General features: G+C 41.7%; 1 protein-coding gene across 1 annotated transcript in view; it reads right to left on the bottom strand.

The window, feature by feature from the left end:
• LOC140455649 (uncharacterized) overlaps nucleotides 1–16695 on the bottom strand; it is a 35056-nt gene that overhangs the window by 486 nt on the left and 17875 nt on the right. The window contains exon 4 of the mRNA XM_072550625.1: nucleotides 11134–11210. The gene's annotated coding sequence lies outside the window, so the exon portion shown is untranslated. The remainder of the gene's footprint in view (nucleotides 1–11133; nucleotides 11211–16695) is intronic.

Below are 16695 nucleotides of genomic sequence, written 5' to 3'. Positions count from 1 at the left end.
GAGAATAGGAGGATTTGGCAGATGAATGCGTGGCTTGACAGCTGGTGCAGGGGGCAGGGATTCAGATTCTTTGATCATTGGGATTTCTTCTGGGGTAGCGGTTACCAAAAGAAGAGGGAGGGGTTGCACCTGACCTGGAGGGAGAGCCAATAACCTGGCAAGGAGATTTACTAGAGGGTTTAAACTAGTCTGGCAAGGGTGTATGATCCAAAGCAGTACTGAGACAAAAGAGAAGGATGAGGACAGTGCAGAGGTTAATGAGAGCAAGTTAAATCGTAAAGGTGGTGTTGGTAATCCCAGTACCAAACAGGACAGGCAAAAGCACCGCAGGGAGCAAGGGAAGTCTGAGTTAAACTGCATTTATTTCAATGCAAGAGGCCTGACAGGTAAGGCAAATTAACTCAGGACATGAATGGGTACACAGGACTGTGATACTATAGCTATTACAGAAACATGGCTGGGGGAGAGAAAGGATCGGCAGCTCAATGTCTCAGGGTACAGATGCTATAGAAAGGACAGAAGAGGAGTCAAGCAAGGAGGGGGAGTTGTAATTTTGAATCGGGAGGACACCACGGCACTGAAAACAGACATTCTAGAGAGTTCGTTCACTGAGTCTAAGTGGGTAGAACTGAGAAATAAAAAGGGGGAGATTATTTTGATAATATTGTACAAGAGGCCCTCTAGTAGTCAGCAGGAGATTGAGGAGCAAATATATAAACAGATCACAGATAGCTGCAAGAATAATAGGGTTTTAATAATAGGTGATTTTAACTTACCGAACATCAACTGAGATTGTCATAACGTTAAGGGCTTGGATGGAGAGAAATTTGTGAAGTAGGTCAGGAAGAATTTTTCATGCAGTAAGTAGATGGCTCTACTAGAGAAAACTTGACCTCCTCTTGGGAAATAAGGCAGGGCAAGCGACCGAAGTGTTAGTGGGGGAGCACTTTGGGACCAGTGACCGTAATTCCATTTCAGTACTTTTAAAATAGCTATGAAAAAGAATATGTCTGGTTCACAAGTTAGAGTGAAATTGGAGCAAGGCTAGTTTGATAGTCTTAGACAGGAAATTTCAAGAATTGATTCAGGGAAGCTGTTTGTAGGCAAAGGGATGTCTGGCAAGTGGGAGGCTTACAAAAGTGAATTAATGAGGCTTCAGGGCCAGAATGTTCCTGTTAGAGCAAAGGGTAAGGCTTGCAGGAGTAGGGAACACTGGATGATTAGAGTTATTGAGTCCTGGTCTTGAAAAAGAAGAAGGCATGTGACATGTAAAGGCAGCTGGGATCAAGGGATCCTTGAGAAGTACAGAGAGTGTTGGAGTACACTTGAGAGAAATCAGGAGGGCTAAAAGAGGACATGAGATGGCTTTGGAAGATAAGATAAATGAGAATCCAAAGAGATTCTACAAGTACATGAAGGGCAAAAGAGTAACTATGGAGAGAACACGGCCTATTAAAGATTGACAAGGTTATCTATGTGTGGAGATACAAGAGATGGGTGAGATCCTAAATTAATATTTCTTGTCAGTATTTACCGTCTTAAGGTGATGTCTTAAAAAAGTCCACATTACAGAAGAGGTGGTACAGGAAGTCTTAAAACATATTAAGCCAAATAAATCCCTGGGACCATGTATATCCCAGGACAATGGGAAGCTAGGGAGGAAATTGGGGGGCCCCTAGTGGAGACATTTACATCATCAACAGCCACAAGCGCTTGGAGATTGGGGTTGGCTTAATGTTATGCCATTATTTAAGAAAGGCTGCAGAGAAGTGCCTGGCAACTACAGACTGGTGAGCTTAATGTCCATAGTGGGTAAGTTGTTAAGGAGATTCTGAGAGACAGGATCTACAGGTATTTAGAGGGGCAAGGACTCATTTGGCATTGTCAGCATGGCTTTGTGCATGGGAAATCATGTTTCACGAATTTGATTAAGTTTTTGAAGGACTGACCAAGAGAGTAGATAAGGGCAGTATGATGATGTTGCTTACATGGACTTTAGCAAGGCCTTTGACAAGGTACCGCATGGTATGTTGTTGAGTCAGCTTAAATCTCATGGGATCTAGGGAGAGTTAGCCAACTGGATACAAAATTGGCTTGATGGCAGAAGGTGGTGGTACAGTGTTTTTTTTCAGAATGTGACCAGCAGTGTTTCACAGGGATTGGTGCTGGGTCCACTCTCATTCATCATTTATATAAATAATTTGGAGGAGAATTTAGGAGGTATGGTTAGTAAGTTTGCAGGTGACACCAAGATTGGCGGTATAGTGGACAGTGAAGAAGGTTATCTGGGAATGCAGTAATATCTTGATCAATTGGGCCAGTGATCTGCGGAATAGCAGATGGAGCTTGTTTTAGATGTTGCATTTTGGTAAGGCAAGGCTTACACAGTCAATGGCAGGACCCTTGGCAGCATTATAGAACAGATCTGTGGGTTCAGGTTCATAGCTCCTTAAAAATGGAGTCACAGGTAGACAGGGTAATGAAGGCAGTTTTCAGCATGCTTGTTTTCATCAGTCAGAGCACTGAGTCCAGGAGTTGGGATGTCTTGATGCAGCTATAAAAGACATTGGTGAAGCCACATTTGGAGTACAGCGTGTAGTTCTGGTTACCCCAATATAGAAAGGATATTATTAAACTGGAAAGAATGCAGATAAGATTTACTAGGATGCTACCTGGACTGGAAGGTTTGAGTTATAAGGAGAGTTTGTATATGCTGGTACTTTTTTTCTTGGAGCATGGGAAACTGAGGGGTGATGTTATAGAAGTCTATAAAATCATGAGGAGCATCGATAAGGTAGATAGCCACAAGTTATTCCCCATGATAGGAGTCTAAAACTAGAGGGCTTAGGTTTAAGGTGAGTAGGGAGAGATACAAAAGGATACACAGGGCAATTTTTTCACACAGAGGGTGATGAGTGTCTGGAATGGGCTGCCAGAGGTAGTAGTCGAAGCGAGTATAATGTTATCATTTAAGAAACATTTAGACAGGTACAAGAGTGGGATAGGTCTGGAGGGATATGGACCAAACACAGGCAAATGGGACTAGTTTGAATTGTGAAAACTGGGAGGCATGGGCAAGTTGGGATAAAGGGCGTGTTTCCATGCTGTCCACCTCTATGACTAATCTGCCGTAGTAGTCAATATGTTCTTGATTGTTCTGACTTTGGCCTAAACTCCATGTTCCAACCAATCATTGCTATTCCTTGTCCTTCTAAATCATAGAATTCATAGGTTTATAAGGTATTTTCAAAGCAGTGTGGCAGTGGTGTAAGAACTGAATGTTCAAGGTAGTGGATAGAATGCCAGTTGTGACAATACTATGGCTTTAAGAGGTGTATTTTAACCAGGCTTTTTTTGGAAGAGAGGTAATAAGCTGTCTATTTGAATCCGATAAAGTAAATAGCTTGTGATGGCTTGTTTTATTTTAAGTTGGAACAATTGAAGCAGTCTCAATGGATGGAGTCAAGCTCCCATAGAACCAAGATTTTTTAGTTTTGCTTTAAGCAGTTGCTGGGTCTTGATGCGGAATGTGGAAACTCTTATTACTCTCTCCGTTATATTTAAAAGCTGGAGTTTTCTTCCTGCTGCTGAGACAACCTATTTCACTGAATTTGCCTTTGCCAAGGGTGTGTTTATGGGATGTTACAATATTGGAGCAGTTAATTAGTAGTAGTTAATATATATTGTTTTGTTAAGCAATTTGATAGTTCCAGTAAAGCCAATTCGTTTATTTTACTTATAGTATATGAATAGTGTGTTCGTTTGAAGCCTGGTAATTTGACCAATCAAATTGCATCCAGAACACAAGATCTTACACTTATCTTTAACATAAGAAGCAAATAGGGTCTAGACTATCTCCTGAATATATTTTGAGGGGGTTTAGACTTGTCCATAACACAATTAAGCAGATTTCTTTGTCCTGGACAGTGTTGAGTTTTCTATGGAATGATGGAGCGGCGCCCATCCTCGCACATCATGCTCAACGTCACCGACATTTCACTGGTCAGTTTCCCAAGCTTCGGGAATCTCATACTGCTCCAGGAATATTTCGATTGGGTGTGAGAGATGTCAATCAGAGAGCACACCCACTCTCCCCATTCTCTTCTACACCATTCACAATTCATTCGCCAATTAGCAGTACCCAGGATAATAAATCAACTCCAAAAATAAACAGAGAACTCAGTAAGATAAATCAGTAAGAATCCTCACTCTGCACATCCCCGATAATTACATCTCACCTTCTCATATTCAAGAATGAGCCATCCACAAAAACCCAGCTGGAAATCAGAGGGAAATGCTTCCAATAAACATAATCAATACTAAACAAACAGCTCCAGTCAAACAGTTCAGCACAAAGCACCGAGTAAACAGCTCTCTCAGCTGGATCTTCTCACACAGCATAAGGGACATTTCCACCCCTGACTGCCCACAGGATAGTCAGACTGCCTGAAAAGTGGTGTGGATATTATGAGATACAATTTGTATAAACGCTGCCGTTCACTCGTCATCTCACTTGGTTTTCAGTCCCGACAGGAAGTGAACCAGCTCTGGAAGAGGAAGAGGAAGAGGAAGAGGAGAGAATGGGCAGAGTGGGTGGGCTCTCTGATTGACATCTCTCATAGTCAATCCAAATATTTCTGGTGTAACGCCAGTTTCCAGAAGCGTTCGGAATGACCAGAGAGATGGAGGTGACTTTGAGCAGCAGATGAGGTGGATATTTAAACTTGACATTGTCCCACCTGAATAAATCCTCACTTGCTGCAGCTGTTGTCTCAGTTCCCTTGGTAAATGTTTGACAGAGATTTCTAGTGTGAGAATATCGTTCTTCATCTTCAGAGGATTTCAAACTGACAACATCAGTGTGGGATGGGTTTAACAGCAAGTCAGAAGAGAGGAAAAACCTCAGCAGACAAGGCAGTGTTGCTGTGCCATAATGGGATTAGCTGAGAACAGGGAAGCGAGTTTTGAGAAGATTTCTTTTGCGAAGAAGGAAACACAGGAGGGAGGGACATAGAAGCAGAGAGATGACTAGAAAAGGAGATTGAGCAAATGCTTGAAAAGCAATGTTCCTCAGGGAGTGACACTGATTTGTGGAATGATTGTACTCTGGGAACAGCACATTGCTCAGCGAGTAATATGATGCCTAGAGGAGACTCTTTAGTTAGGAAGTAACTGTGACTTGGAGACTGACTCCTGTGACAATGCTGTCACTTTAAAAAGGTTATTTTGTCCTTGTTCTTTTGAAGAGAAGCCGTAAAGGCAAAGATACTGAAGCGTCTCGTTTAACAATGGAAGGGGAGTGGTCAATTCTCCCAGTTCAGGTTTTTTCTAGCTTGTATTAGCTGGGGCAGTCACAAGATGTCAGAGTCTAAAGGAGTTGCAAACTTTAGCAACAAATTCTTTTGAATTTCTTCTGAATTTCTCTGGAAGAAGATCCCCCTGCCTGTAAGAATCTGTGATTGAATTTACCCTTTTCCCAAAGGGTATGTTTAAAGGATGTTACTATATTGGAATAGTTCATTAGTTAATTCCTGTATCAAGTCAGTTAAGTTTTCCAATTGTTAAGTTATTCTAAATTCCGGTTTCTTTTGTTCATGCTTCAACTGTAGTGTTTAACTAAATTATTTTGTTTGAAGCCAAGTAGTTTGACCAGTTGCATCACGCTTGGAACAGCCACTTCACATTTACCTTTACAATAAGAAAAAGTTCAGGTCTAGGCTACCTGCTTAAAATATTCTGAGGGTGTCTAGCCTGGTCCATAACACTCCAGGGTGACCAATTTTGAGACAATAAAATGACAGGTATTTACGCTGTTGACCCATTGAATTCGGGAGTAGGGGATAGGGCCATTGCTGCTGTGATTACGAGGAAAGTGCTGTGGAGGGGGAGGCTCAGAATGGATGAGGGTAGTTAGTGATAGTCAGAGCTTGTTTCTGATGAAACTGTAGTTCTATCATTGCACACTTGGAAATATCCTTTTTGGTCCTCATTAAGCAATTTAAACAAAGAGCACCAATTGTAGCACCAACGTGGGGATGTGACCTTCTCCTCATCAAATGTTGCCAGAATGAGCTCAGAAAAGGTGAATCTGTCAGCACAGGGTAAACAGGTAGACAAATCTTCATTAACTATCAACTCCATAAGGACATAAAAGTCATAATCTACATGGCAGTCACTCTCCAAACAATATATTGATTCTGACTGGGGAATGAGACTGTGAAGCAGGGAGTGGCAATTGGAATCAGGGAGTAACTCCCTGATCAAGGCAATACCAATACTTAAGGAGTGACTGTGACTTGGACATTGACCTCATGGCAAAAACATCTGAGGAAATCACATCAAAATAAAAATTCTGCAGATGATAGGATGTCAGCTTCATGGAGTTTCTCTTACAACCTATCCCCTTTTCAGTCAAGTCATTGCCATTCACCCCTGGACAAATCAGAAAATTAGCCCTGAAGGAATAGCAAGCAGAAAGCTTCATGAGGAACACAAATGATTTGAGAATTGTACCAAGGAACAGTACAACTTAGATCTCCAATATTAACTGGCTTAAGGAGTAAATCGAGGCCAGAATCTTCAGTACCATTTAGGGAGATGTATTCAAATCGGGAGCCTCAAACCTTTATACTTTCACTCCATGGTCATCAGAAAACAATCTGTGACCAGTCACAGAAAACAACTGTAGAAAGTAATCACAGGTTTTCCATTTAACCATGTTGTTGGGAGCCAAGTTTAGATGATAAACATGTGGGTGGTAGTGAACACTGGCATGAAACCTGCAATCACAATGATACAACATTGCTGAAGCTCCAGATTACTGCCCACAAGCCTTAATGAATTCAAGGTTTGGTAGCCTTAATAAATTAATGAATTGATACAGTTTCAACCAGATTATGTTAGTTGTGTCTATAAATATCCATCATAGCCATATTGATTGTTAAATGCATAGATTATCTATCAAGATCCCTGCAAATCCATTGCTGTTCCACTTCTGCAAGAGGCATTGTAAACTGTCATAAATGTCCACTGCTTTTTGTCATTTATACAAATGATTTGGATGTGAACATAGGTTAGTATAAAGTTTGCAGGTTACGCCAAATATTGGAGGTGTAATGGACAGCAAAGAAGATTACCTCATAATACAACAGGATCTTGATCAGATGGGCCAATGGGCCGAAGAGTGGCAGATGGAGTTTAATTTAGATAAATATGAGGTGCTGCATTTTGGAAAGGCAAATCAGGGCAGGACTTATACACTTATTGGTAAGGTCTGAGGGAGTGAGTTTAACAAAGACATCCTGGAGTGCAGGTTCATAGTTCCTTGAAAGTGGATTCGCAGGTGGATAGGGAAGATGTTTGGTATGCTCGCTTTTATTGGTCAGTGCATTGAGTATAGGAGTTGGGAGGTCATATTTTAGCTGTACAGAACATTGGATAGACCATTATTGGAATACAGTGTTCAGTTCTGATCTCCCTGCTATAGGAAGGATGTTGTGAAACTTGAATGGGTTCAGAAAAGATTTACAGGGATGTTGCCAAGGTTAGATGGTTTGAACTTTAGGGATGCTGCCTGACCTGTTGCGCTTTTCCAGCAACACATTTTCAGCTCTGACCTCCAGCATCTGCAGTCCTCACTTTCTCCTAGGAGAGGCTGAATAGGCTGGGGCAAGGGACCTAAGGGGCAACTTCTTCACACAGAGGATGGTGTGTGAATGGAATGAGCTGCCAAAGACTAGTACAATTACGATATTTAAAAGACATCTGGATGGGTATCTGAATAGGAAGGCTTTTAAGGAATATGGTCCAAATGCTGGCAGACAGGACTAGATCAATTTAGGACATCTGGGTGGCATGGATGAGTTGGACATGCGGGTCTGTTACTGTGCTGCACATCTCTGTGATTCTATGAATACATTATTACAAATAACTGAAATTCTTGCCAGAATTACTGGTTTTGTAATAAATATTGACCACATTTCATTCCCAAACTTAATTTGATATTGGACATCTTTTCAATGCCTTGATTGGTTCATCTTTCAGTACTCTGATTGGATAATCATTTGAACACAACTCATCATGAGTTAAACCTTAAACATAAAAGTGTATATCAATCCTGACCAAAATCAGAGGCCAAAAATAATTATTCACATTAAAAATAACAGAATGTGAATAATACATAAAAATAGTTCTCCATGAGTCAAAAAGTGTGGCGTAATGAAGGATCAAAACAAATTATTGACTTGAACAAAGTGTATCAGTTCAGGAAATCAGCCCAGAGAAAACAATCATTCTGAAGGGTCAAAAAGTTTAGCGCTGAAGAAGCACAGCAGGTCAGGCAGCATCTGAGGAGCAGGAGAATTGACGTTTCCTGATGAAGGGCTTATGCCCAAAATGTCAACTCTCCTGCTCCTCGGTTGCCGTCTGATCTGCTGTGCGTTTCCAGCACCACACTTTTTGACTCATGGAGAACTATTGTTGTGTATTATTCACATTCTGTTATTTTTAATGTGAATAATTATTTTTGGCCTCTGATTTTGGTCAGGATTGATATACACTTTTATGTTTAAGGTTTAACTCATGATGAGTTTTTGTGAATTAGTTTTAACAAGCTTATTCTCAATTCTAATGACAGAATAAAGTTTACCAATCTCTTCTGATCTGGCATCTCAATTTACGAGGCTGTGTATTGAAGATCTTAGCTGAACTGTTGTGTCCTCTAATCCACTGCACTTAGTGACTCCTATACATTGCACCCAGTGACCCCTATACATTGTGCCGACTCCGACAGTTGATATACTGTGACTCCTGTAGATCACCCTCTTTGACTTAAAACCACCCGAAGTCTCTCCTATGGATTACCCAGATGCCTCCTATAGATAACTCTGAAAGGTCACTCCTTGCCATTGCCAGAGGTTTGGTATGCTTTCCTTTATTGGCCAGAGTATTGAGTACAGGAGTTGGGAGGTCATGTTGCGGCTGTACAGGACATTAGATTAGATTAGATTACTTACAGTGTGGAAACAGGCCCTTCGGCCCAACAAGTCCACACCGACCCGCCGAAGCATAACCCACCCATTCCCGTACATTTACCCTTTTATCTAACACTATGGGCAATTTAGCATGGCCAATTCACCTGACCTGCACATCTTTGGACTGTGGGAGGAAACCGGAGCCCCCGGAGGGAACCCACGCAGACACGGGGGGAATGTGCAAACTCCACACAGTCAGTCACCTGAGTCGGGAATTGAACCCGGATCTCTGGAGCTGTGAGGCAGCAGTGCTAACCACTGTGCCAACGTGCTGCCACTAGTTAGGCCACTGTTGGAATATTGTGTGCCAATCTGGTCTCCTTCTTATCGGAAAGATGTTATGAAACTTGAAAGGATTTAGAAAAGATTTACAACGATGTTGCCAGGGTTGGAGGATCTGAGTTACAGGGAGAGGCTGAACAGGCTGGGGCTGTTTTCCCTGGAGTGTCGGAAGCTGAGGGGTGACCTTATTACAAACTTATGAGGGGCATGGATAGGATAAATAGACAAAGTCTTTTCCCTGGGGTCAGGGAGTCCAGAACTAGAGGATATAGGTTTAGGGTGAGAGGGGAAAGATATAAAAGAAACCTAAAGGGCAACTTTTTCACGCAGAGGGTGGTGCGTGTATGGAATCAGCTGCCAGAGGATGTGGTGGAGGTTGGTACAACATTTAAGAGGCATTTGGATGGGTATACGAATAGGAAGGGTTTGGAGGAATATGGGCCGGGTGCTGGCAGGTGGGACTAGATTGGTTTGGGATATCTGGTCGGCATGGACGGGTTGGACTGAAGGGTCTGTTTCCGTGCTGTACATCTCTATGACTCTATAAGTCCCTGCCAGACCACTCCCGTCCTCAACAAATACCCAAAACATTAACCATGTGATCCACAAAAGTACGCACCGTCTCCTTTCCCCATGATACTGTCAAAAATTTCCCCTTCCCCTTCAGAATGATTTGGAGAAAAGGAGAACTGCAGATGCTGAAGAGTCAGAGTCAGAAAGTGTAGCACTGGAAAAGCACATCAGGTTAGACAGCAACTAAGGAGCTGGAGAGTTGACATTTCAGGCATAAGCATTTCAGGCATCAGGAAACATCAATTCTCCTGCTTCTCGGATGTTGCCTGACCTGCTGTGCTTTTCCAGCACCATACTTTGACTGATCTCCAGTATCTGCAGTCCTCACTTTCTCCTAATCTTTCTCTATGAACTGTGTAAGAGTTTATGCATTGTCCACAACTCTGAGATGTAAAATCCAGAATTGGGTACACTCCTTCCTACTATGCTCTGTACCTGGAGACCAAGCCAACCAGGAACTCAGGTCCAAGTCCGCAGCTCGAACCCTTCACTTTGCTGCTAAAATTACTGAGAAAGGACACATTGACCATAAAGGAGGAGAAAGTGAGGACTGCAGATGCTGGAGATCAAAGTCCAGAGTGTAGTGCTGGAAAAGCACAGCAGGTCAGGCAATATCCAAGGAGCAGGAGAATAGATGTTTCCTGATGAAGGGCTTATGCCTGAAATGTCAATTCTCCTGCTCCTCGGATGCCGCCTGACCTGCTGTGCTTTTCCAGCACCACACTCTCGAAATTGACCATAAAACCTCATCATCAGATTACTGGTTTTTAATGAGCCACTAACATGGAGATATAATTTATCTGGTGGGACAAAAATAGATGTTGACTATGTATGAGTAAGAGCTGTGTCAATACCTTGCACATTACAGTGATCATTAGAACAGATCTCACAGGGTATTGGTCAAGAAAGAGCCAATCAGCAGAATGTGGCTGCACCAGTTCTTCAAATGAGCATCATATACTTGTGTTAATCTCTCACATTTTACTCCATACCCTTGCATGTTATTTTTATGCACATAATCATCCAATGCCCTCTTGAATACTTCTATAGAATTTATCTCCCACCAGACTGCCAGGCAGTGTTTTTCATTCCAGGAGCCATTCTTGTAAATCACTTCTGCGCTCTCTCCAATGAGTTCACATCCATCCTACCACAACTATATACAATATTTCAGTTGAGGTCTATATAGTATCTTCTACAAGTTCAACATTACCTCCTTGCTTTTATAGGGATATTACATACGTACTTCATGTTCTGCAGCAATCCAACCACATTCAATGATCTATCCACATAAACATCCAGATCCTTGTGTTCTTGCATGCCCTTTGAAATACAACATAAAACAGGGGTTACAATTCTATGTTCTTCCCAATCAAAGTGCACAACTTCACACTCCTCTGCTTTGGAACTCTAGATTTGCCCACCCATTAACCTGTCGACGTCGTTTTGGAATTCTACACTGTCTACCTGATAGAGTGAATTTATATTTTTAACCTGTTAGGGTTATACAAAGATTTTCAGATTAGAGAAAACAACAGACGTTAAAAATCTTAGAAATGAGTCTGTCAGCAGGAATGTAAGCAACAATAGAAGGCAACATAACAAAATGAGTAAAGGGGAAGCAGCCACTGAAACTACAATATCGAAAATAAGATATAACCACCACCTGATGAAGGAGCAGCGCTCCGAAGGCTAGTGCTTCCAAATAAACCTGTTGGACTATAACGTGGTGTTGTGTGATTTTTAACTAAAATAAAATGAAATGTGTCCTGACTGGGTGAAGGAGATGTTAACAACATTAATCAATTATCTAGAATGGATAGTTGTGATTCTTTTTATGTTTGTATGAAGCAACATTGGAAGTTGAATAATGAGCTGATGTGACCAAATCAGTGCTATAAGATTTTCCCCTGCGCCTTCAGAGTTTTACTTCAGTTTAATTGAGTTGGAGCTCTCCCAGCATCGCTTCAATAAAATAATTATTAACCTGTACTCGATCTCTAGTAATTAATTAATAGAAGTAGCCTCAACACTTCTCGCACATTACAATTCTTCCAAGTTTTGCATCATCTCCAAACTGAATTAAATTGTAACCTGCACACCAAGATCCAGCTCATTAATTTAGCATATGGGATATAGGTAAATAATTACTAACTTTAGTGTATAACTGTGGATAATTGGGTACTAACTTTCGTGCAAAATTATTCGAGCAAATAATTTCTTTCATCATGATAGTTTAGATAATTTACAGTCTCAGCAAAATAGCTGAGAGAGCTGAAACGCATAAACTAGACGAGAAAAGACACATTGTTAAAATTTATATTTCAGGAATGGAATGTACCTATGAACAATGGAAGATGTTACAAGCAAACAGATAAGGTGAAAAGAACATCAAGATCCAAGTTTAGCAAAATCTCCCTTATGTCACCAACTTGGAGAAGTGGGGAAGTAATAAGGGTGGAACGCAGCTGGGTAGTGGCAGAACACAATAAGGGAGATTGATAGGTATGAAGGCCTATGAGGTAAACGGGGAGTACCAAAAATTAAAACTGTATAAATTGCAAAGCAATCCCTAAATGTGTGTGCCCACTGATCACCCCTTCTTGCAAGAATGTTTCAATAAAATTCTCTGCTTCAGATTTTGACTCGGACTGAAATTTATTATACTGTGAGTTTTATTTCTCACAAGGTGGGGGCTTCGTCTGGGAAGTCCTTCATCACCAGCAGGGTAAAGCACCGTCAACGGCTGGGAAGACGCATCCCATTATTACTATGGAAAGACAGGTCACTTTAAGAGAGAGTGTCCAGATCTGAAAAAGGAAGCAAAGGCAGTACCGTTTATGAACCTTGATGAAGAATAGGGGTGTCAGGGGATCCTGCCTCCAGGGACCCACCAGGAACCCTTGATAAATTGAAAGGTGGGACCTTACAAAGAGGACGTAGTTTTCCTAGTCGATAGGGGGGTAGCAAGGTCATTCTTAAATTTTAAGCCAAAGGGAGCGGGAGCAAAAGAGTTAATTGGATTATGGCGACAGTTTTGTGATGAGAGGCACGAAGAATCAGTTTTACGCTCATAAGATACTGCCACTAAATTGGGAATTGAATTAGCTGCAAATGGTGCTATGAAATCTGTTGAGGTTCTTAAAAATGAATGTGCTCGAGCAAAACAATTACAGAAACAGAATGAGAAGTCACAAGTGATTGGTAAACAAACAGAACTGCGCAATTACAGTTTTTAAAATGTTTTTGTCACTTGTTACGTTTTCACCCTGAATTATGTATTATATATAATTAATAATTAATATTTATAATAAATCAATTGTGTTAGCCTGAATCAATATTAATTGGCAGGATTCCTTCACGCATTCTCAGTGACCTGTCATATTGATTCATGGTTAATTTAAAACATGACTGCATTAATTCATTTTAAATTAAAGAACTGAAAGCTACATTACTGGCCAGAGTGCGTGCAGGCAGTGGCAGCAACAACCTTATTGGTAGAAGAGAGTCGAAAACTTACTTTTGGGGAAGCCTTAAATAGTCAGCATCCCAAATCAGGTACAGAACAAATTGCACAGAAAGCAGGACGATGGCTCAAAGACTCTAGGATCTTGAAATATGAGACAGTCTTAATAGAGCAGGATGATCTTGTGTTAGTCACAGACAGTTATGTGAATCCAGCTGCATTTCTGTGGCGGGGAGAGGGGGTAAAAGGCCCAATGGATATGCTGTAGTAGATGGAATAGAGGGAAGCGTTACTGTGGCTGTAAGACCGCCCAATGGCTGGTCAGCCCAAACTTGTGAACTCTATGCCCTAGAAAGAGCTCTCAGAAACTTAGAAGACAAAGAAGGAATGATATATACAGACTCCAAATATGCGTTTGGAATGGTACATACCTTTGGAAAAATTTGGCAAGAGAGAGGACTGATAAATAGCAGAGGAAATGAACTAGCACATGAGGAATCAATAAAACAAGTGCTGGAATCTTTGTTACCCCCGAGAGAAATATCGATAGTTCATATAAACGGACATCAGAAGGGGAATGACCCGGAAACAAGGGGAAATAAATTGGCCGATGAGGTAGCTAAAGAAGCGGCCCTAAATCCACAAGGAGCAGTGATACTCTCCCTAATATCTGCAATTCCAGACCTTCAGGGTACCCCGTTGTTTACTGCAAAGGAGGAAAAGGAACTAAAAGATTTAGGAGCTGCAAAGACAGCAGATGGGTGCTGGATGTTACCCGATGGGAGGGAAATGTTGAATAAAATGATGATGTGAGAAATTATGGCTGTCTTACACCAGGGGAGTCACTGGGGAGTGCAAGCAATTTGTGATTTAGTCTTAAGAAAATATGGATGCAAAGGGATATATACGATAGCCAAACAGATATGCGAGGGATGTGTAACATGTTAAAAAAAACAAGGAGGTGTTAAGGAAACAAGTCCTAGGAGGGAGAGAACCTGGGCTAAGACCATTTCTGAGCATTCGAGTAGATTATACCTAATTACCCCGAGTGGGAAGACTGAGTTATGCTGGTAATGATTGATCACCTAACTGGATGGGTGGAAGCATACCCTTTAGCCACTGCAACTGCAAGTGGGGTGTCCAAGATAATACCCGAACAATTAATCCCTAGATACGGTGTAGTGGAATGCATAGATTCAGATCAGAGAACTCATATTACCTCCAGGGTACTCCAGGGGGTAATGGAGGGATTAGGAATCTCCTGGGAGTTCCACACTCCTTGGCACTTCATCAGGAAAGGTTGAGAGAATGAACCAGACACTCAAGAAGCAGTTATCTAAATTAGTAGTAGAAACCAGACTCCCTTGGACTAAGTGTTTACCTAAAGCCCTTTTGCGAGTGCGAACAGCCCCAAGGAAAGATATGGGGCTGTCCCCTTATAAGATATTGTTTGGCCTGCCCTATCTGGGAACAAAAGGGGAACTGCCGACCCTGGAGACTAAAAATCTGTTCTTGAAGAAGTATATACTGGACTTGTCCTTCTCTTTGTCTTTCCTCAGAAAACAGACTCCATCCCCTGAATTCACTGTCCATCTGCTCCAGCCGGGGGGTTGGGTCCTAGTCAAATAGTGGACAGAGGCCAAATTGCAACCAGACTGGGAGGGGCTGGACCAAGCACTCCTAACCACTGAAACAGCAATAAGAACAGCAGAGAAAGGCTGGACTCACTACACTCGGATCAAAGGGCCAGTGGAATCTCCAGTTGAGACAGAAGTCTGAACAGCTGAATTGACAAAAGAACCACTTAAACTTAAGTTGAAAAGACTTTAAATAACTGACTATACAGTAGTGGCATGAGCGCGGGATAGTTTCTGTAATACAGTATGCAAAGTCTCTCCTGATTATATGGCAGCAGCGTAAGCGCGGGATAGTTTCTGCAGTACTGTATGTTAAGTCTCTCAGTACTTCCATACCACTACAGAATGGGAAAAATGTTTAGGTACATTATATCAGCTTTTCTAGTCTTAGGACTCTGTCAGATTATGGTGATGTCATCTTACTCAGTGATAACGGTTCCTGAAAGTACAAATCCACAAGTCATAGAAACAGATGCCTGCAGCCTGGTGGATTGTGGAGATGTAATAAATCAAAGGCAGTACAGTAACTCAGAGATACGTCTTAGATTTTATGAAAGAATTCCAAAGGGGGGTTGTGGCATGGGATAAAACCAGCGGGAAGAAAATGTCCCAGAGAGAAAAGTGTAAGAGATATCTTCGGAATAAAGAATGTAAAGAATGGCGGAGGCAGGAAGGCCTCAGAGGTGACCTCTTGATTAATCCACTCGTTACAGTACACCAAGACCCCTTCCATTCAGCTCTTGACTGTCCCGATAAAAAATGGAACCCAATATATTTAATAATAAAGAAAACTTCATGGTATGAAGCAGTTTTAGGGGGAGAAAACTATCAGGTCCAATTAAACCAAATCCTTGGGATAGAGATGAAAGCAGACGGGAAGAATTTCCTGGGATGTTGTTTTAAAATACAGGTGAAAGGCAGAAGCCGAGTAGGAGAAAGGAATAGTAAAATCCTTTACTCTAACCCTAAGGTGATAAAGATAGTAGAGGTAAAGGACTTAAAGCAGACCATTGAAGTAGAAACGGGATATGGGGGCACAAATGCCTGGGTTGAATGGGTAAAGTATACTGTGAAAAGTTTGAATAAAAGCAATTGTTATGCATGTGCCTGTGGGAGACCAATGGCCCAAGTAGTCCCCTTTCCGCTCAGGGGGAAGTGAAACAGGAGGAGCATGATATGCATAATAGCCCTGTATCAGGATGAGACTGCATGGAGTAATAAAAATTGTATGCCCTTCTATTAAAGTTCCCTCCTCTAAAGAAGGAAAGCTTGAAGATTCCGCCCCCCCATGTTATCGGCCGTGGTTGGAAATCACAGATTGTGTGTAAATAGGCGAGGAACAGATCGGTCCAGATATTTGGGGGAACTGAAATCATGTACCGAGATTGAGTACGTGACGGAAAAGGGAGGGAACTACTCGGCATTAAGGATTTTACGAGCAGATCTGTGGTGGTACTGCAGAGAGAAAATATAGAGACCCGCCCTACCTCCAGATTGGAGGGGCATGTGTGCAATTGTACAATTGGCAATTCCGTTCACCCTGGCATTTGAAAAGAAAGAGATAGTAAAGGAAGGGGGATGAAGTAAGAGATCATTATTGGGTACTTCGTTTGATGATCAGGTATATCTAGACTCTATAGGAGTCCCAAGAGGGGTACATGAAGAGTTCAAGGCTCGTAACCAGATCATGGCAGGCTTTGAATCA

This window comes from Chiloscyllium punctatum, chromosome 30 (genome assembly GCF_047496795.1).
Source record: "Chiloscyllium punctatum isolate Juve2018m chromosome 30, sChiPun1.3, whole genome shotgun sequence".
In the NCBI taxonomy this organism is placed as follows: Eukaryota; Metazoa; Chordata; class Chondrichthyes; order Orectolobiformes; family Hemiscylliidae; genus Chiloscyllium; species Chiloscyllium punctatum.
The sequence above is the reverse complement of the archived record's forward strand: the minus strand, read 5'-3'. Positions and strand labels throughout refer to the sequence as shown.